The sequence below is a fragment of the Gekko japonicus genome, unplaced genomic scaffold (assembly GCF_001447785.1).
Source record: "Gekko japonicus isolate JY-2015 unplaced genomic scaffold, Gekko_japonicus_V1.1 scaffold553, whole genome shotgun sequence".
Taxonomy (NCBI): Eukaryota; Metazoa; Chordata; class Lepidosauria; order Squamata; family Gekkonidae; genus Gekko; species Gekko japonicus.
In genome coordinates, this window is record NW_015172568.1 from 847,007 (window position 1) to 855,414 (window position 8,408).

General features: G+C 43.7%; 1 protein-coding gene across 1 annotated transcript in view; it reads right to left on the bottom strand.

Annotated features, from left to right (window-relative positions):
- The window catches only part of ARHGEF7 (Rho guanine nucleotide exchange factor 7), a 121,218-nt gene extending 121,120 nt beyond the window's left edge, over positions 1 to 98 (bottom strand). Inside the window, exon 1 of the mRNA XM_015421338.1 lies at positions 33 to 98. The gene's annotated coding sequence lies outside the window, so the exon portion shown is untranslated. The remainder of the gene's footprint in view (positions 1 to 32) is intronic.
- Positions 99 to 8,408: the final 8,310 nt, after the last annotated feature.

Sequence of the window (8,408 nt, forward strand, 5' to 3'; positions counted from 1 at the left end):
CCCGAATGGTGAGGAAAAGGCAGCTGGTGGACCTCTCTCGCCCCTTTCTGCAGCCATTGGAGGGACTGGGAAAGGCGACTAGGTCTCCAAGCGGCTCGTTTTTCTCAGAGAGCGGGCACCCTTCGCTTCCTCGCCGGACTTCTTTAAACAACTGCATGCCAAGCGGGAATTTAACAGGTCCACCGTTGCCGAGCAGGGAGGGAGATTGAATGGTGCCACCACCTGCTGAAAATCTGCTATGTATTTAAGGGACGGGGGACTTGGCAGAAAGAAGAGGTGGCAGTCTTGTTCCCGCCCCAACAAGAAGCAACGGGGTTGGACGAATTCTGGTTTCTTTACTCCTTTAACAATTCCCACAAATAGTACTTGTTCAGACTTGGCAGATCATACAGGGAGAGGCACCAGAACATCCTGCAAGTCACATACAGCCACAACAGCTCCTGTGCCATTCAAAGCTATTTTATCACACACCTAGCAGTAGTACTTTCCAACAAATAACTGTGGATATCCAACAAAGCCAAGCCAAACAGCCTACGGGGGAAGCACTGATGGGTCAATGGCCATTTCCAATAGTACAACCAGCTAACCCTTTTAAGTCCAAACAATATACATGTGTAGGATGATATGAGACTGAAAGGTCTCAGAACAATACGTACAGTGCTGTGCCCCCCCCCCCACACACACACACACTGTGATTTCTTATGTGGAACCTACTGAATTTACAAACTACCTAACATATAGTAAATAGCAAAAAAAACAAATCACATTTGCAACGTTTCTCTGTAAATAATTTTGGACTGCTGGAAGGTGTGGTGGGAAACTTGTCCTCCTCAAACCAGCACAATTTCCAGTGCATTAATGTACATTTTTCCTCATATACTTCAAGAGGTGAAGGAGGTGAAAAGCATTTTTCAGATGTCTAGTAGCCCACAGTAAAAAAGTAGCACAGAAATGTCCATAGGAAAAATATATTTTAAAAAAACAAATGGACATTGGAATACACTGGAAATGCACCTGAATGTGTTTGTGTGGCTATTTGGAAGCAAGGGTCCCCACCTACATTTAATGTTTTTGCACCATTCCATTCCAAATATGCTCAAGGTGGCTAACAATCCTTAAAATGTAAAATACATGACCAGAATTAAATAGATTCAGATAGGTGGTTGTGTTGATCTGAGGCAACAGAACACAGTTTGAGTCCAGTGGCGCCTTTAAGACCAACAAAGTTTAATTCGGGGTGTAAGCAAGAACTGAGTGACTTTGCATGTGTAGATGCACACTTCTTCAGATTCATTAAAAAACAGCCTTCCTCAAGCATTACATATAGGTGAAAGGCAGGGATTAGTTGCCAGAAAGGGCTAATTAGAGTCAAAATACATAAATAACTGAGCAATAAGTATAGCTAAAATTGGATTAATGCAGTTGGTAGGACCTATGGAGCTGCGGTGGCTCAAGTGGTTAAGACGCTGAACTGCAGGCTGTGGAAGGTCAGTAGTTCAGCAGTTCGAGACCCGGGTGCCGCATGATGGAGTGAGCTCCCATCTCTAGTTCCAGCTCCTGCCAACCTTGCAGTTCGAAAGTAAGAAATTGCACCTAGATAAATAGGTACCACTTCGGTGGGAAGGTAACAGCATTCCGTGCGCCTTGGTGTTTAGTCATGCCGGCCACATGACCACGGAAACGTCTTCGGACAGCGCTGGCTCTTCGGCTTTGAAACGGAGATGAGCACCGCAACCCTAGAGTCGGATTCGACTGGCTTTCGAGCAAGGGAACCTTTACCTTTTACCTTGAAGACCTATGGATAGCAGCAAATTAACATACAGATAGAAGAAGAGAAGAGATTGGATTTATACCCCGCCCTTCACTTGGAGTCTCAGAGCGGCTTACAAACTCCTTTCCCTTCCCCTCCCCACAACAGACACCCTGTGAGGTGGGTGGGGCTGAGAGAACTCTGACACAAACTGCTCTTTTTCAAGGACAGCTGTGCCAGAGCTTGTGACTGACCCAAGGTCGCATCAGCAGGTGCAAATGGAGGAGTGGGGAATCAAACCCGGTTCTCCCAGATTAGAGTCCGTACACTTAACCACTACACCAAACTGGCTCTGATAATGAAGAGTTAACAAACAAGTCAGCACACTTCTTCAGATACATTACAGCCTTCTTACAATCAAACCATTTCAGCCCCTTCCTCCCACTATCCAAAGGTTTTAAAGGGGGCCGTAGGCCTCAGCAGCAGAATACCTGCCTCGCATGCAGAAGACCCCAGGCTCTACTCCTGTCATTTCCAGTTAGAAAAGGATTTCAAGCAGTAAGCGCTGAGACCACGGTTGCCTATGCATCTGTTTCAAAAGACTTCAACTCTGTTTAGGGTTGCCAACCTCCAGGTGGGGCCTGAAGGTCTCCCAGAATTACAGGTGATCTCTAGAGAACAGAAATCAGTTCCCCTGGAGAAAATGGCTCCTGTGGAGGGTGGTATCCCACCTGAGGAATGCGATATCTCATAGACTCAGGGAGGTGTAACTCTGTTTAGGATTGCACTGCAACATATATCAGAGCACTTCCTTGATCTCCCTCAGCCCCAACTCTAGGTTATGCGAGAGACACTGACTTGCCCAAGCAAGACCATAGTGAGCCTTTATAGTTTGGTAGAGACTTTAATCTGGATTCCCCATGTCTAAACCTAGCTTTAGCCCAGGCCTGCACATCCTGTGACCCACAACACAAAATGCATCATAACAGATTTGCCAGCCCATTGGGTGGCAGATAAACCCAATTTTTTTCTATCTACCTGGCACTACAAAAATATCTATGTCACAATAACAGCTTGGCAGGCCATAATTTGCACTGGCTTGCTTTGTTTGTTTGTTTGTTTGTTTGTTTATGTTATTTATAGCCCACCTTTCTCACTTGGATTCAAGGTGGATTACAACAGAGTGAGTCAATGCCATCGACAGGATGGGACATTCAATGAACAATGCAATAAGAATTAGGGTTACAGAACCAACCAGAAGTCTAAACACAGAACTGAAGCAAAGCGTAAGTATTAACATGACACCTTAAATATACACCATTGAATAATTCAGTTTTGCATAATTTGTGGAAAGCCAGGAGAGTGGGAAGCTTCCTCACCTCCTCAGGCAGGCCATTCCACAAGGTGGGGGCCACTACCAAGAAGACACACATATGGGCAGTTGTTAAATTTGCCCATTTGTAGGTTGGCAGGCATCTACAGAAAACCTCGCTCAGAGGATTGAAGCTATTGTGGTGATGCATAGGGGGAGAGGCGGTCTTGCAGATATCAGGGTCCAAGGCCATAAAGGGCTTTGTATGTGATGTCCAATACCTTAAATTGAGCCCAGTAACTGATAAGCAGCTAGCGAAGTGCCTGCAGGATGTGGGTAATATGCGTGCCCCATTTAGCTCCCAATAACAGACAAGTTGTGGCATTTTGCACCAACTAGAGTTTCTGAATTGATTTTGAGGGGAGACCAATGTACAGTGCATTACAGTAGTCTAGTCTCAGTGTTACTATGGCATGGATCCAGGTGGCCAGATCAGCTGTATCAAGGTAAGGGGCCATCTTTCAGGTGATATGGCTGCTTTGGAAGGTGGGCTGCATGGCATTATACCCCACCAAGATCCTTCCCCTACTTAAACCCCACTCTCAGGTTTCCAGGTTTTTCCAAACCCAGAGTCAGCAACCCTATAGCAGGGCCATCTCTGTGTCCCATAGTCTGGCCTGAAGCCAGACTGAAGAAGCTGTAGAGCAGATGAGTTATCCACAGAGTTGGTCCATTACTGTTCTCTCAATCACTTTGCCAAGAAAGGGCAGGTCAGAGACTGGGCAATAGTTGGCCATTTCCTTTTTCTGCAGGAATGTTTTTCCAAGTAGGCAATGGATTACCGCATCTTTGAGTGGTCAAGGGAAGGTACCCTGTTGGGTACCCTGTTAGGGCACTTTCTCACACACTAAATAACACACTTTCAATCCACTTCGCAACTGGATTTTACTGTGTGAAATGACAAAATGGACTTGCAAACAGTTGTTGAAATGGACTGAAACTGCATTATTTAGCATGTGTGGAACACCATAATATACACTAAGGATTTGTTGATGTGGTCCTTACATGATTTTAGCAGCCAGGATAGGCAAAAGTCCAGGGTAAAAGTAGTGGCCTTCACCAATCCCAGAATCTTGTCAACATCCATCACAGAAACTTTAGTCACTCACTCTGTGTCAGAGTCTAGGTACAAGCCCCGTAAAAGCCAAGATTTAGTCCAGAAGGTCAGTTACCAGAGAGCAGAGTCCAATTCAGAGCATGGTCCAGAAATTAAGGTCTAGCATCCAAGGTCATACATAGGAGCAAGCAGGTCCAATATCCAAGTCCAAAGATCACTGGAGTAGCATCAAGAACTGTGATCACAGAATCCACCAGGTGGTAACTTGTTGCTTCCACACCAAGCAGTCTCCCTTGACTGGCTTTTACAGGCATCTGTTGCAAGGTCTTACTTGCAGCCAACTGCTTGCGAGTAGCCCTACAGCTACTCATCATCAGCAAGCAGCTGGCGTTGGGCCAGGAGATGTGGCTTTTTGTCTTCTCTCCTGGAGCTCCATTCTAAGTCTTCGTCCAGCATGGCTCTGGGCCCTTAGGAAAAGTCCCAGTCCCCTAGTCCCTGAGCTACCAGGACAGCTGGTGTTAAAATTCATTTGATGCACTAATGTTTGCAGGGCCAGCTTTCAGAGAATTAACATTGTAAACAAGTAGTTAATGTTCACCATTATTCCCTGAACAGATAAAACACAGCTGTCCTGCACAAATTATTCCTATCAGGAACACACATAAATTTCCACAGGAGTCTGTGCATAGCGGCCATTGTCAGAGAAAGAGACCATATGTGTATAAATGTGCAAGCTATGCCTTCTGTCCCAAAGGTAAAGAGCTCCTGAACAACTGTCACACAGCTTCTATACAACAGCTTCTCTATGACTGCTACGAAAGCAGAATCCTGCCTCTGGATGCACAGGTCAGTGATACTTGCTACCATAATTTGTGACTCATTGTGTGTATTAAGTGCTATCAAGTTGCTTCTGATTTATGGAGAACCTATGAATTACATCCTCCAAAATGTCTTGTTGTTAACAGCCATTCTCAGGTCTTGCAAACTGAGGCTTCCTTGATTGAGTCAATCCACCTCATCTTGCAACTTCCTCTTTTCTTGCTGCCTTCAACTTTTCCTAGCATCATTGTCTTTTCCAGTGTCTTGTCTTTTCTTAATGTGACCAAAGTACAAGAACCACAGTGTATATATATATCATCTTAGCTTCTAGTGAGAGTTCAGGCTTGATTTAGTCTAGAACCCACTTATTAGTCTTTTTACCAGTCCACATTACCCATAAAACTATCCTCGAACACCACATTTCAAAGGAGTCTATTCTCTTCCTGTCAGCTTTCTTCATTGTCCACATTTCACACCCATAAAGAGATGGTGGCTCAAGTGGTTAAGACGCTGAACTGCAGGATGTGGAAGGTCAGTAGTTCAGCAGTTCGAGACCTGAGTGCCGCATGACGGAGTGAGCTCCCGTCTCTAGTTCCAGTTCCTGCCAACCTAGCTGTTCGAAAGCAAAAAATTGCAAGTAGATAAATAGGTACCACCTCGGTGGGAAGGTAACAGCGTTCCGTGCACCTTGGTGTTTAGTCATGCCGGCCACATGACCACAGAAATGTCTTCGGACAGCGCTGGCTCTTCGGCTTTGAAACGGAGATGAGCACCGCAACCCTAGAGTCGGATTCGACTGGCTTTCAAGCAAGGGAACCTTTACCTTTACCTTAAAGAGATGATGATGATAAATACTATGGCATGTATTAGCTTGATCTTGGTCACCAATGACACATCCTTACACTTTAGGATCTTTTCTAGTTCTTTTATGGCTGCCCTTCCCAGTCTCAATCTCCTTCTGATTTCTTGGCAGTTTCTCTTTTGGTTGATGATAGAGCCAAGAAATAGAAAATCTTCAACAATTTCATTTTTTTTAATCGTCAACCTTAAATTTGTGTCATTCCCCAGTAGCCATGACTTTTGTCTTCTTGTTGTTCAGCTGCTTTGACACTTCCTCCATTTCATGTGGCTTGGAATAGCTCTGTTGATATCCCATCTACTCCTGGTGATTTGTTTCTTCCCATTTCTTTCAGAGCAGCTCTCACTTCACTTTCTAAAACTGTAGGTTCTTCTTCAAAAGATTCTTCTTGGAAGAAATCTGTCATCCTTTCATCTCTTTTGTATAGTTCTTCAGTGTATTGTTCCAAATCTTTCTCTATTTTGTCCTGTTCAGTTAATGTATTTCCGTGTGATCTTTCAGCATGCCTAACTGTGATTTAAATTTCCCCTTGGTTTCTTGGATCTTATGGAACAGATCTCTCGTTCTTCCTTTTTTGTTGTTCTATTTCTTTACACTGGTTATTATAATAGTTCTCTTTGTCTCTGCATGTGAGTCACTGGAAAGCTGCATTTAGCCTTCTGGTTCTGGTTCTGTCACCTTTTACTTCTGTTTCTCATCTATCTTTAATAATTTTAAGAGTTTCATCAGTCATCCATTAAGGCTTTTCTTTTCTTTCAGCTTTAGTCCAGTTGCGTCATTAAGTGTAACACTAGTCGTACTTGTCCTCAGCTCTTCCTCAGTAGCTAATTGAGTGCTATCTGCCCTGGAGGCTCCATCTTCCAGCACTATATCATTTCTCATTTTGGACTGTCTCATCATAGGGTTTTTGAGGTAAGAATTGTTCAGAAGTGGTTTACCACTGCCGCCTTCTGCTCAGTACTAACCAGGGTTAACTGTAATGTCACTGCCATTTTATTTTTTAATTTGATGTATATACTGCTCTCCCCACAAGCGGGCTCAGGGCAGTTTACATCAATACTGTTAAATTTATTTAATAACAGATTAAAACAACATAAAATCACAGATCATAAAATCTAGGAAAGATCCTCTACCAGCGTCACCTTCCACTACTGCTGCTGCCCAGTAGCTATCCTTCAAGAATTCCTCTCTGCCCCCATCACCATTGGAACTGTCCTTCTGCCTATGTGGCCACTGATCACCAAAGGAGTTGGACGCATCTTAGTCTGGTGTCTCAGCTGTGACTGTTCCACCTTGACTGAATCTGCTAGGAGTTTAGACCCCTTACAGTGTTGCTCTCAGCTTCGCTGACACACACAAATCCCCTCATCACATTAAGGCGTGCATCCAAGAGGGGCTCATTACTTAATAATTTATCCAAGAAAATAATGTTTCTTCATCTGATTCCCCCGGCATTGCTTCTCTACTTCAGATTCCAGTAGTTTTATCATTCGTAACAACAAAAATATCAGACTACATCTTCACAATGGTGTAACTAAAAAGACAAGATCAGTACATCAGACATCCTCTCACACTCAGGGCCAGTTTATATATTCAGTGACGTCAAGTCATAAAGCTTTTATTGGGCTGTACTATGTTAGGATGCTGGGGGGAGGTGTGTGTTGAATTCTTCCCTGTTTAAAAAAAATATTTGAAGAAAGCAGGGTTTTCAAACCGTTCTTGTATGATAGTTTTTTAAAAAATGATCAGATAGAATAATGGACAAGCCTTCAAACATATTATTTCCCTGCTGCAGCTGAAAATGATACAGTCCAATGAAACCTGTACAGTCAGATTCTGATATATATATATATATATATATATATACACACACACACACACATACACACACTTAATGTTTCTTCCTATGCTAAGAACAACTTTTTCATGCTCCCCCTGAGAAAACTAAAACAAAACTAATGGTTGTTCTGATGTAACCCTTAAATTCACTTCAGTTTCTATGCTACAACATGAGAGATCCATGATCGATACTGCAACATTTACTTTAACATTAAAAGCGAGCTGTGGAGAGAATTAGGGGCACTCTAACAGCACCAGGGCCACTCTCAATATTAATCAATCAGTTAATGAAAAATGTTTCTACACTGCCTTTCCTCATCCACGCACACCAAAAGGCTCAGAGTGGTGTCCACAAAAATGGATTACACAAAACAGTTTCAAACTCAGATGAGTATAGTGCAGGGGTCCCTGACCTTTTTGAGCCTGTAGGCACATTTGGAATTCTGACATGGCACGGTGGGTGCAGTAACAAAATGGCTGCCACAAAATGGCTGCCGCAAGAGGCAGAGCTAGCCACAAAATGATTGGCACAGCTTAGCTTCCGTAGCACAGTGCAGATCCGCAACATTTAAAAAAATCTGCACAGCCTGTCAAATCTTCAACAGGCAGTCAGAAGCCTTACTGGGCAAAAGCCATACCTGGCCCCACCTACTTCCTACTTGGCAGGCACCAGAAAAGGGCACAGGCACCACGTTAGGGACCCCTAGTGTAG